General features: G+C 42.3%; 1 pseudogene; it reads left to right on the forward strand.

Annotated features, from left to right (window-relative positions):
- Window positions 1-6,067, forward strand: part of LOC111975328 (dual specificity protein phosphatase 7-like) — a 19,416-nt pseudogene extending 13,349 nt beyond the window's left edge.
- The last annotated feature ends 2,659 nt before the right edge of the window (window positions 6,068-8,726 follow it).

An 8,726-nucleotide genomic window follows, 5' to 3' on the forward strand; every position in this document is an offset into this window, starting at 1 on the left:
CCTCCTCCCTCCCTCTGCCCTCCTCTCCCCTCTCCTGCAATCCCTCCCTCCCTCCCATTAAACTAACTAACAGCGCCCAACAGCTAGACTAACCAGGCACATTAGACTAGACTACACGAGGCCCAAACTAACTAACAGGCATTAACCTAGACTTAACAGGCCCAGAACTAACTAACACGGCCCATTAAGTTAATAACACAGCAAGCCCAAACTAACCTAACAGCATTACAGCTAACTAACAGGCGCAAACTAATTAACAGCATTCAGAACTAACTACAGCCCCAAAACTAACTAACAGGCATAACTAACTAACAAGGCCAAACTAACTACAGGCATTGACTAACCTAACTAACAGGCCCAGACTAACTAACACAACCCAACTAACTAACTACTGCATTCACCTAGACTAAACTAACTAACAGCCCAAACTAACTAACAGGCATCTAATAACTACACTAACTAACTAAACAGGCGCAACTAACTAACACTGCAGTGTGGAACTAACTACACAGGCCCAAATTAACTCAAGCTGAACAACTAAGCTAACCTATACATACACAGCGCCCAAACTAGACTAACAGACCGCAAACTAAACTAACAGTGCATTAACATAGACTAACTAACAGCGCCCAAACCAACTAACAGGAATTAAACTACTAACACGGCCCCAACACTAACTCAAAGCATTGCCCATACAACTACCTACAGGCCCAAACTAAGCTAAAGCCCAAACGTAACTAACCAGGCCCGCAAACTACACTAACAGGCATTAATTAAACTAACAGCCCAAACCTACACTACAGGCATTAACGTTCTACCTAAACTACAGGCCACAAACTAACTAACACAGCGCATTAACTAACTAACAAGGCATTAAACTAAACTAACAGGCCCAAACTAAATAACGGCATTAACTAACAGCCCAAACTAACTACGGCCATTAACTAACGTAACAGGCCCAAACTAACGTACATTGGCATTGACTAACTAACACGAATAAACAGACCAACACTAACAAACCTGACACCTAACAGGCCCAAACTGACACTACACACCCCGCAATAGGCTACAACTAACTACACGGCAAACTAACTAACAGGCCCAAACTAACTAACAGAATACTACTCGCCCAACACTACTAACAGCATTAACTAACTAACAAACCAGGTGGGACTGACTTACTTTGCGGTATCCTTTGAAGCACTAATGGCTTGATAGTGCAGAGTGTTGCACCAGATAAAACCTAGGAACATCATCTAGGTTGTGAATAATAGATCATCTCTATCAATGACTATGTCCCAAATGACACCTTGTACCCTGTATAGTGCACTACTTTTTAAAATGGGCCCTGGTCAAAATTTGTATATACATTTTTAATATGGGCCTGGTGTCTTGAGATGTTGCTTCAATATATCCACATAATTTTCCTCCATCATGAAGCCATCTATTTTGTGAAGTGCACCAGTCCCTCCTGCAGCAAAGCATCCCCACAACATGATGCTGCCACCCCCGTGCTTCACGGTTGGGATGGTGTTCTTCGGCTTGCAAGCCCCCCTTTTTCATCCAAACATAACGATGGTCATTATGGGCAAACAGTTCTATTTTTGTCTCATCAGACCAGAGGACATTTCTACAAAAAGTACGATCTTTGTCCACATGTGCAGTTGCAAACCGTAGTCTGGCTTTTTTAATGGCGGTTTTGGAGCAGTAGCTTATTCCTTGCTGAGTGGCCTTTCAGGTTATGTTGTTGTAGGACTTGTTTTACTGTGGATATAGATACTTTTGTACCTGTTTCCTCCAGCATCTTCACAAGGTCCTTTGCTGTTGTTCTGGGATTGATTTGCACTTTTTGCACCAAAGTACGTTCATCTCTAGGAAGTAAGTACGTTCATCTTCTAGTCTCCTTCTAGTCTCCTTCCTGAGCGGTTTGAAAGCTGCGTGGTCCCATGGTGTTTATACTTGTGTACTATTGTTTGTACAGATGAATGTGGTACCTTCAGGCATTTGAAAATTGCTCCCAAGGATGAACCAGACTTGTGGATTTCTACAAGTTTTTTTCTGAGGTCTTGGCTGATTTCTTTAGATTTTCCCATGATGTCAAGCAAAGAGGCACTGAGTTTGAAGGTAGGCCTTGAAATACATCCACAGGTACACCTCCAATTGACTCAAATTATGTCAATTAGAAGCTTCTAAAGCCATGACATCATATTCTGGAATGTTGCAAGCTGTTTAAAGGCACAGTCAACTTAGTGTATGTAAACTTCTGACCCACTGGAATTGTGATACAGTGAATTATAAGTGAAATAATCTGTCTGTAAACAATTTTTGAAAAAATTACTTGTGTCATGCACAAAGTAGATGTCCTAAACGACCTTCCAATACTATAGTTTGTTAACAAGAAATTTGTGGAGTGGTTGGAAAACGAGTTTTAATGACTACAACCTAAGTGTATGTAAACTTCCGACTTCAACTGTAGTTCTGAATATAGGTCATTTAGTTCTGGATATAGGTCATTTAGTTCTGAATATAGGTCATTTAGTTCTGAATATAGGTCATTTATTTCTGGATATAGGTCATTTAGTTCTGAACGTGGGTCATTTAGTTCTGAACGTGGGTCATTTAGTTCTGAACGTGGGTCATTTATTTCCTTCAGAAAATATTCACACCCTTTGACTTTTTCCACATGCTGTTGTGTTACAGCCTAAATTTAAAATAGATCAAATAGAGATTTTGTGTCACTGGCCTACACACCTCATAATGACAAAGTGGAATAATTGTTTTTCGAAATCTTTACAAATAAATAAAACATGAAAAGCTGTCTTGAGTCAATAAGTATTCAACCCCTTTGTGGCTAGTAAAACCTCCAGTGTTTAACATGAGTTTTTAATGACTACCTCATCTCTCTACCCCACACATACAATTATCTGTAAGGTCCTTCAGTTGAGAAGTGAATTTCAAACACCTATTCAACCACAAAGGCCAGGGAGGTCTTCCAATTCCTTGCCAAGAAGGGCACCTACAGTGGCTTGCGAAAGTATTCACCCCCTTGGCATTTTTCCTATTTTGATGCCTTACAACCTGGAATTAAAATAGATTTTTGGGGGGTTTGTATCAGTTGATTTATGCAACATGCCTACCACTTTGAAGATGCAAAATACTTTTTATTGTGAAACAAACAAGAACTAAGACAAAAAAAACTATTATTCACTAACTAACTATTCACCCCCCAAAAGTCAATACTTTGCCGAGCCACCTTTCGCAGCAATTACAGCTGCAAGTCTCTTGGGGTATGTATCTATAAGCTTGGCACATCTAGCCACTGGGATTTTTGCCAATTTTTCAAGGCAAAACTGCTCCAGCTATCTTTAAGTCATACCACAGATTCTCAATTGGATTGAGGTCTGGACTTTGACTAGGCCATTCCAAGACATTTAAATGTTTCCCCTTAAACCACTCAAGTGTTGCTTTAGCAGTATGCTTAGGGTCATTGTCCTGCTGGAAGGTGAACCTCCGTCCCAGTCTCTAATCTCTGGAAAACGGAAACAGGTTTCCTTCAAGAATTTCCCTGTATTTAGCACCATCCATCATTCCTTCATTTCTGACCAGTTTCCCAGTCCCTGACGATGAGAGATGTTGGGTTTGCGCCAGACATAGCATTTTTCTTGATGGCCAAAAAGCTACATTTTAGTCTCATCTGACCAGAGTACCTTCTTCTATCTGTTTGGGGAGTCTCCCACCTGCATTTTGGCGGACACCAAATGTGTTTGCCTATTTTTTTCTTTAAGCAATGGCTTTTTTCTGGCCACTCTTCCGTAAACCCAGCTCTGTGGAGTGTACGGCTTAAAGTGGTCCTATGGACAGATACTCCAATCGCCGCTGTGGAGCTTTACAGCTCCTTCAGGGTTATCTTTGGTCTCTTTGTTGTCTCTCTGATTAATGCCCTCCTTGCCTGGTCCGTGAGTTTTGGTGGGCGGCCCTCTCTTGCCAGGTTTGTTGTGGTGCCATATTCTTTCCATTTTTTATTAATGGATTTAATGGTGCTCCGTGGGATGTTAAACGTTTAGGATATTTTTTTAGAACCCAACCCTGATCTGTACTTCTCCACAACTTTGTCCCTGGCCTGTTTGGCGAGCTCCTTGATCTTGATAGTGCCGCTTGCTTGGTGGTGTTGCAGAATCTGGGGCCTTTCAGAACATGTGTGTATATATACTCAGATCATATGACACTTAGATTGCACCCAGGTGGACTTTATTTCACTAATTATGTGACTTCTGAAGGTAATTGGTTGCACCAGATCTTATTTAGGGGCTTCATTGCAGAGGGGGTGAATACATATGCACACACCACTTTTCCATTTTAAAAAAATCTTTGAAACAAGTTATTTTTTTCATTTCACTTCACCAATTTTGACTATTGTGTGTATGTCTATTACATGAAATCCAAATAAAAATCCATATAAATTACAGGGTGTAATGCAACCAAGGGGGATGAATACTTTTGCAAGGCACTGTATTGGTGGATAGGTAAACAGAACAGACATTGAATATCCCTTTGAGCATGGTGCAATAATTAATTACACTTTGGATGGTGTATCAATACAACCAGTCACTACAAAGATACAGGAGTCCTTCCAAACTCAGTTGCAGGAGAGGAAGGAAACCGCTCAGGGATTTCACCATGAGACCAAGGGTGACTTTAAAACAGTTCCAGAGTTTAATGGCTGTGACAGGAGAAAAATGAGGATGGATCAACAACATTGTAGTTACTCCACAATATTAGCCTAAATGACAGAGTGAAAAGAAGGAAGCCTGTACAGAATACAAATATTCCAAAACATGCATTCTGTTTGCAACAAGGCACAAAAGTAATACTGCAAAAAAATGTGGCAAAGCAATTAACCTTTTGTCCTGAGGACAAAGTGTTATGTTTGAGGCAAATCCAATACAACAAATTACTGAGTAACACTCTCCATATTTTAAAGCATAGTGGTGGCTGCATCATGTTATGGGTATGCTTGTAATCGTTAAGGACTGGAGAGTTTTTCAGGATATGGAGCAAGGCACAGGCAAAATCCTAGAGGAAAACCTGGTTCAGTCTGCTTTCAACCTGACACTGGGAGATTAATTCACTTTTCAGCAGGACAATAACCTAAAACGTTGGTGTAGCTGTTCTCTCATTATAAACTCCAGAGAGGTGGAGTTGGTGTAGCTGTTCCCTCATTATAAACTCCAGAGAGGTGGAGTTGGTGTAGCTGTTCCCCTCATTATAAAAACTCCAAGAGGTGTAGTGGTGTAGCTGTGTCCCCTCATTAAAACTCCTGAGAGGTGGAGTTGGTGTAGCTGTTCTCTCATTATAAACTCCTGAGAGGTTGGAGTTGGTGGTAGCTGTTCCCTCATTATAAACTCCAAAGAGGTGGAGTTGGTGTAGCTGTTCCCTCATATAAACTCCAGAGAGGTGGAGTTGGTGGAAGCTGTTCCCTCCATTATAAACTCCAGAGAGAGTGGAGTTGGTGGTAGCTGTTCCTCATTAGAAACTCCAGAGAGGTGGAGTTGGTGGAGCTGTTCCCTTTAAATATTTTCTGAACACTCAAAGGCTTCACACAAGTTCAATAAAGTAAGTAAAACTCATTTGTGTGGCATTAAAAAAACACCTCAAACTGATCTCTACCTTCTCTCTTCCAGATGAAGCTCGTTCCAAAAAGTGTGGGTGTCCTGGTGCACTGCTGGCAGGGATCAGTCGCTGTAACGGTCACCGTGGCCTACACCTGTATGCAGCAAGCTCAACCTGTCGCTCAACGACGCCTACGACTTCGTCAAACGCAAGAGTCCAACATCTCGCCCAACTTCAACTTCATGGGTCAGTTCTGGACTTTGAGAGAACGTTGGGTCAGTAGCCCATGTGACAACCACACTCCACCAATGACCTGTTTTTCACCACGCCAACCAATCATAACGTGTTTCCAGCTCGACACGCTGGAATCTACATGAAAGCGGGGGGGCGAGACTTGAGCGGCCAACTTGGATGTGAATGTTTATCTTCTGATCGTCAGAGGCTGGCTGGCTTTGACAGCGGACTGGTCTGGGAGTGATGGACATGGAAGAGGACAGGGCAGAACAGACGCCAAATGAAGTGTTTTTGGCTTTTGAATCATTCTCAGAGAGAGAGAGGAGGAAGTCTGTTTGCTTGTTGAAGCATTTGTCTCTCAGAGAGGAAGAGGAAGTCTGGCTGGCTGTTTAATCATTGGTCTCTCAGAGAGGAAGAGGAGGAAGTCTGTCTGCTGTTGAATCATTCTCAGAGAGGAAGAGGAGGAAGTCTGTCTGGCTTGTTGAATCATTCTCAGAGAGGAAGAGAGGAGGAAGTCTGTCTTGGCTTGTTGAATCATTCTCAGAGAGGAAAGGAGGAAGTGTGTTCTGCTGGTTCATCTCCACAGCGGTCTGGGAAGCGCCTTATCTTGTCATCTTTTTGACCAGCCTGTTATTTTATGTCTAAGGAAGGAAGTCCTAGATGTAGAACTGATTCATACAGAACAGAACCGTACAGAGAATTCATACAAAGATGGGTAACACAGATAATGGATCTTCCTGGCAGTCATTGATTGAATTCATTGTCGTCCTCTTGGACAAGCGCATCATCAACAACGTTTTGATGATGATGATGATGCTGATGTGTGGTGCCAATGTGTTGGAGGGTCCTGGATTCACCCGTTTGGAGCTGGTCTCCCTTATTGATGTTGTCAATTTTTTGAACAAACTTAAGTTATTATTAAAACAAAACACAAGTCTGCCTCAAGTGATGCTAATAGCAATGTAATTAAATAACGTATTATCAGTATGAATGTATGTATGTATGTATGCATTTGTATATTTGAATATATTTACACACAAATGCATGTATGTCTACTACTATACTCTTACCTGTACAAAAACACCACTAACAGCTGAAGGAGATACGTATAACTAAAGTAGAGAGAGCGAGAATACAACAGAAAATAACTATTTTGATAATATTCTGGTTGTTTTTGTAATTTCTTTTCTATGTTTGTAAAGATGACCCTAATGCACAGTTTGCACAGTGGTGAAGCCTATCGTTTCTTGGGCAATTGAAGAGAGAGAGACATTGAGAGAGAAGAGAGAGAGAGACATGGAGAGAGAGAGAGAGAGAGAGAGAGAGAGAGAGAGAGAGAGAGACGAGAGAGGAGGAGAGAGAGAGAGAGAGGCGAGAGCGAGAGCGAGAGCGAGACCTAGAGAGATTCAGAGAGGGACATTCAGAGAATTGAGAGAAAAGAGAGGGACATTCAGAGATTGAGAGAAGAAGAGAGGGACATTCAGAGATTGAGCTGGGTGAAGCACTTAATTTAAAGCTTATTATCCTTAATTGTATATTAGAATGCATCCCAAAGTCCCCCCTACTTCCTATATCAGGGACATTCAACTCTGACCCTACGAGGTCCGGAGCCTGATAGTTTTTATCTGATAACGAATTGCACACCTGGTGTCCCAGGACTAAATCATTCCCTGATTAGAGGGGAAACAATGAAGAAATGCAGTGGAACTGGCTTCCAGAGTTGAGTTGGAGAGCCCTACGTAGTGTACTACGGAGGGAATAGGGTTCCATAGGGCTCTGTCTAAAGTAGAGTGCACTACGCGAGGAATAGTGCAATAGGGCTCTGGTCTAAAGTAGTGCACTACGGAGGGACTAGGGTGCCATAGGGCTCTGGTCTAAAGTAGTCACTACGGAGGAATAGGGGCCATAGGGCTCTGTTAAAGTAGTGCACTACGGAGGAATAGGGTGCCATAGCGGCTCTCGCGTCTAAAGTAGTGCACTACGGAGGGAATAGGGTCCCATAGGGCTCTGATCTAAAGTAGTGCACTACGGAGGGAATAGGGTTCCATAGGGCTCTGGTCTAAAGTAGTGCACTACGGAGGGAGTAGGGTGCCATAGGGCTCTGGTCTGTCTGTCTGTCTGTCTGTCTGTCTGTCTGTCTGTCTGTCTGTCTGTCTGTCTGTCTGTCTGTCTGTCTGTCTGTCTGTCTGCCTGTCAGGAATAGACCCCGTTCACACCGAGGACTCTATTACATCTGTAATCTGTACAGCTGAAGGTTGTGTGACCTAACTGAAAGGTCACCTCCCATTGGGCCGAGATACGCAGCGGTGCCCGTGAATGGAGTCTCTGCTAACACGGGAACATTTCCTTTTAGATTTCAACCACGCCGGACTTCAGCCATACAGATTGAACCCGGACCTTTAGGTCGCACAACTGATGTCCAACGCATTTGACACAACGATTGTGATACAATTTATATATATTTTTTCCTAACACTTCAATCTTCTGTTGTATCACAACCGTTGTACCAAATGTGTTGTACACCAGTTGTACGACTCGAGTGTGGGGTCATATAGAGGAGAGGAAGGTTGTTAGCATTAGCTATTATAAGAGGTTATAAGCTATAGCTGTTGAAAGAGGTTATAAGCTCTATCTGTTGGAAGAGATTATAAGCTCTATCTGTTGGAAGAGGTTATAAGCTCTATCTGTTGGAAGAGGTTATAAGCTCTAGTTGTTGGAAGAGGTTATAAGCTCTATCTGTTGGAAGAGGTTATAAGCTCTATCTGTTGGAAGAGGTTATAAGCTCTAGTTGTTGGAAGAGGTTATAAGCTCTAGCTCATCACATACAGCAGTATACAGTATATGACCAGGAGGGTTTCTAAAGCCTAATTCATACCGTACAC

The sequence above is a fragment of the Salvelinus sp. IW2-2015 genome, linkage group LG16 (genome assembly GCF_002910315.2).
Source record: "Salvelinus sp. IW2-2015 linkage group LG16, ASM291031v2, whole genome shotgun sequence".
NCBI classification, from domain to species: domain Eukaryota; kingdom Metazoa; phylum Chordata; class Actinopteri; order Salmoniformes; family Salmonidae; genus Salvelinus; species Salvelinus sp. IW2-2015.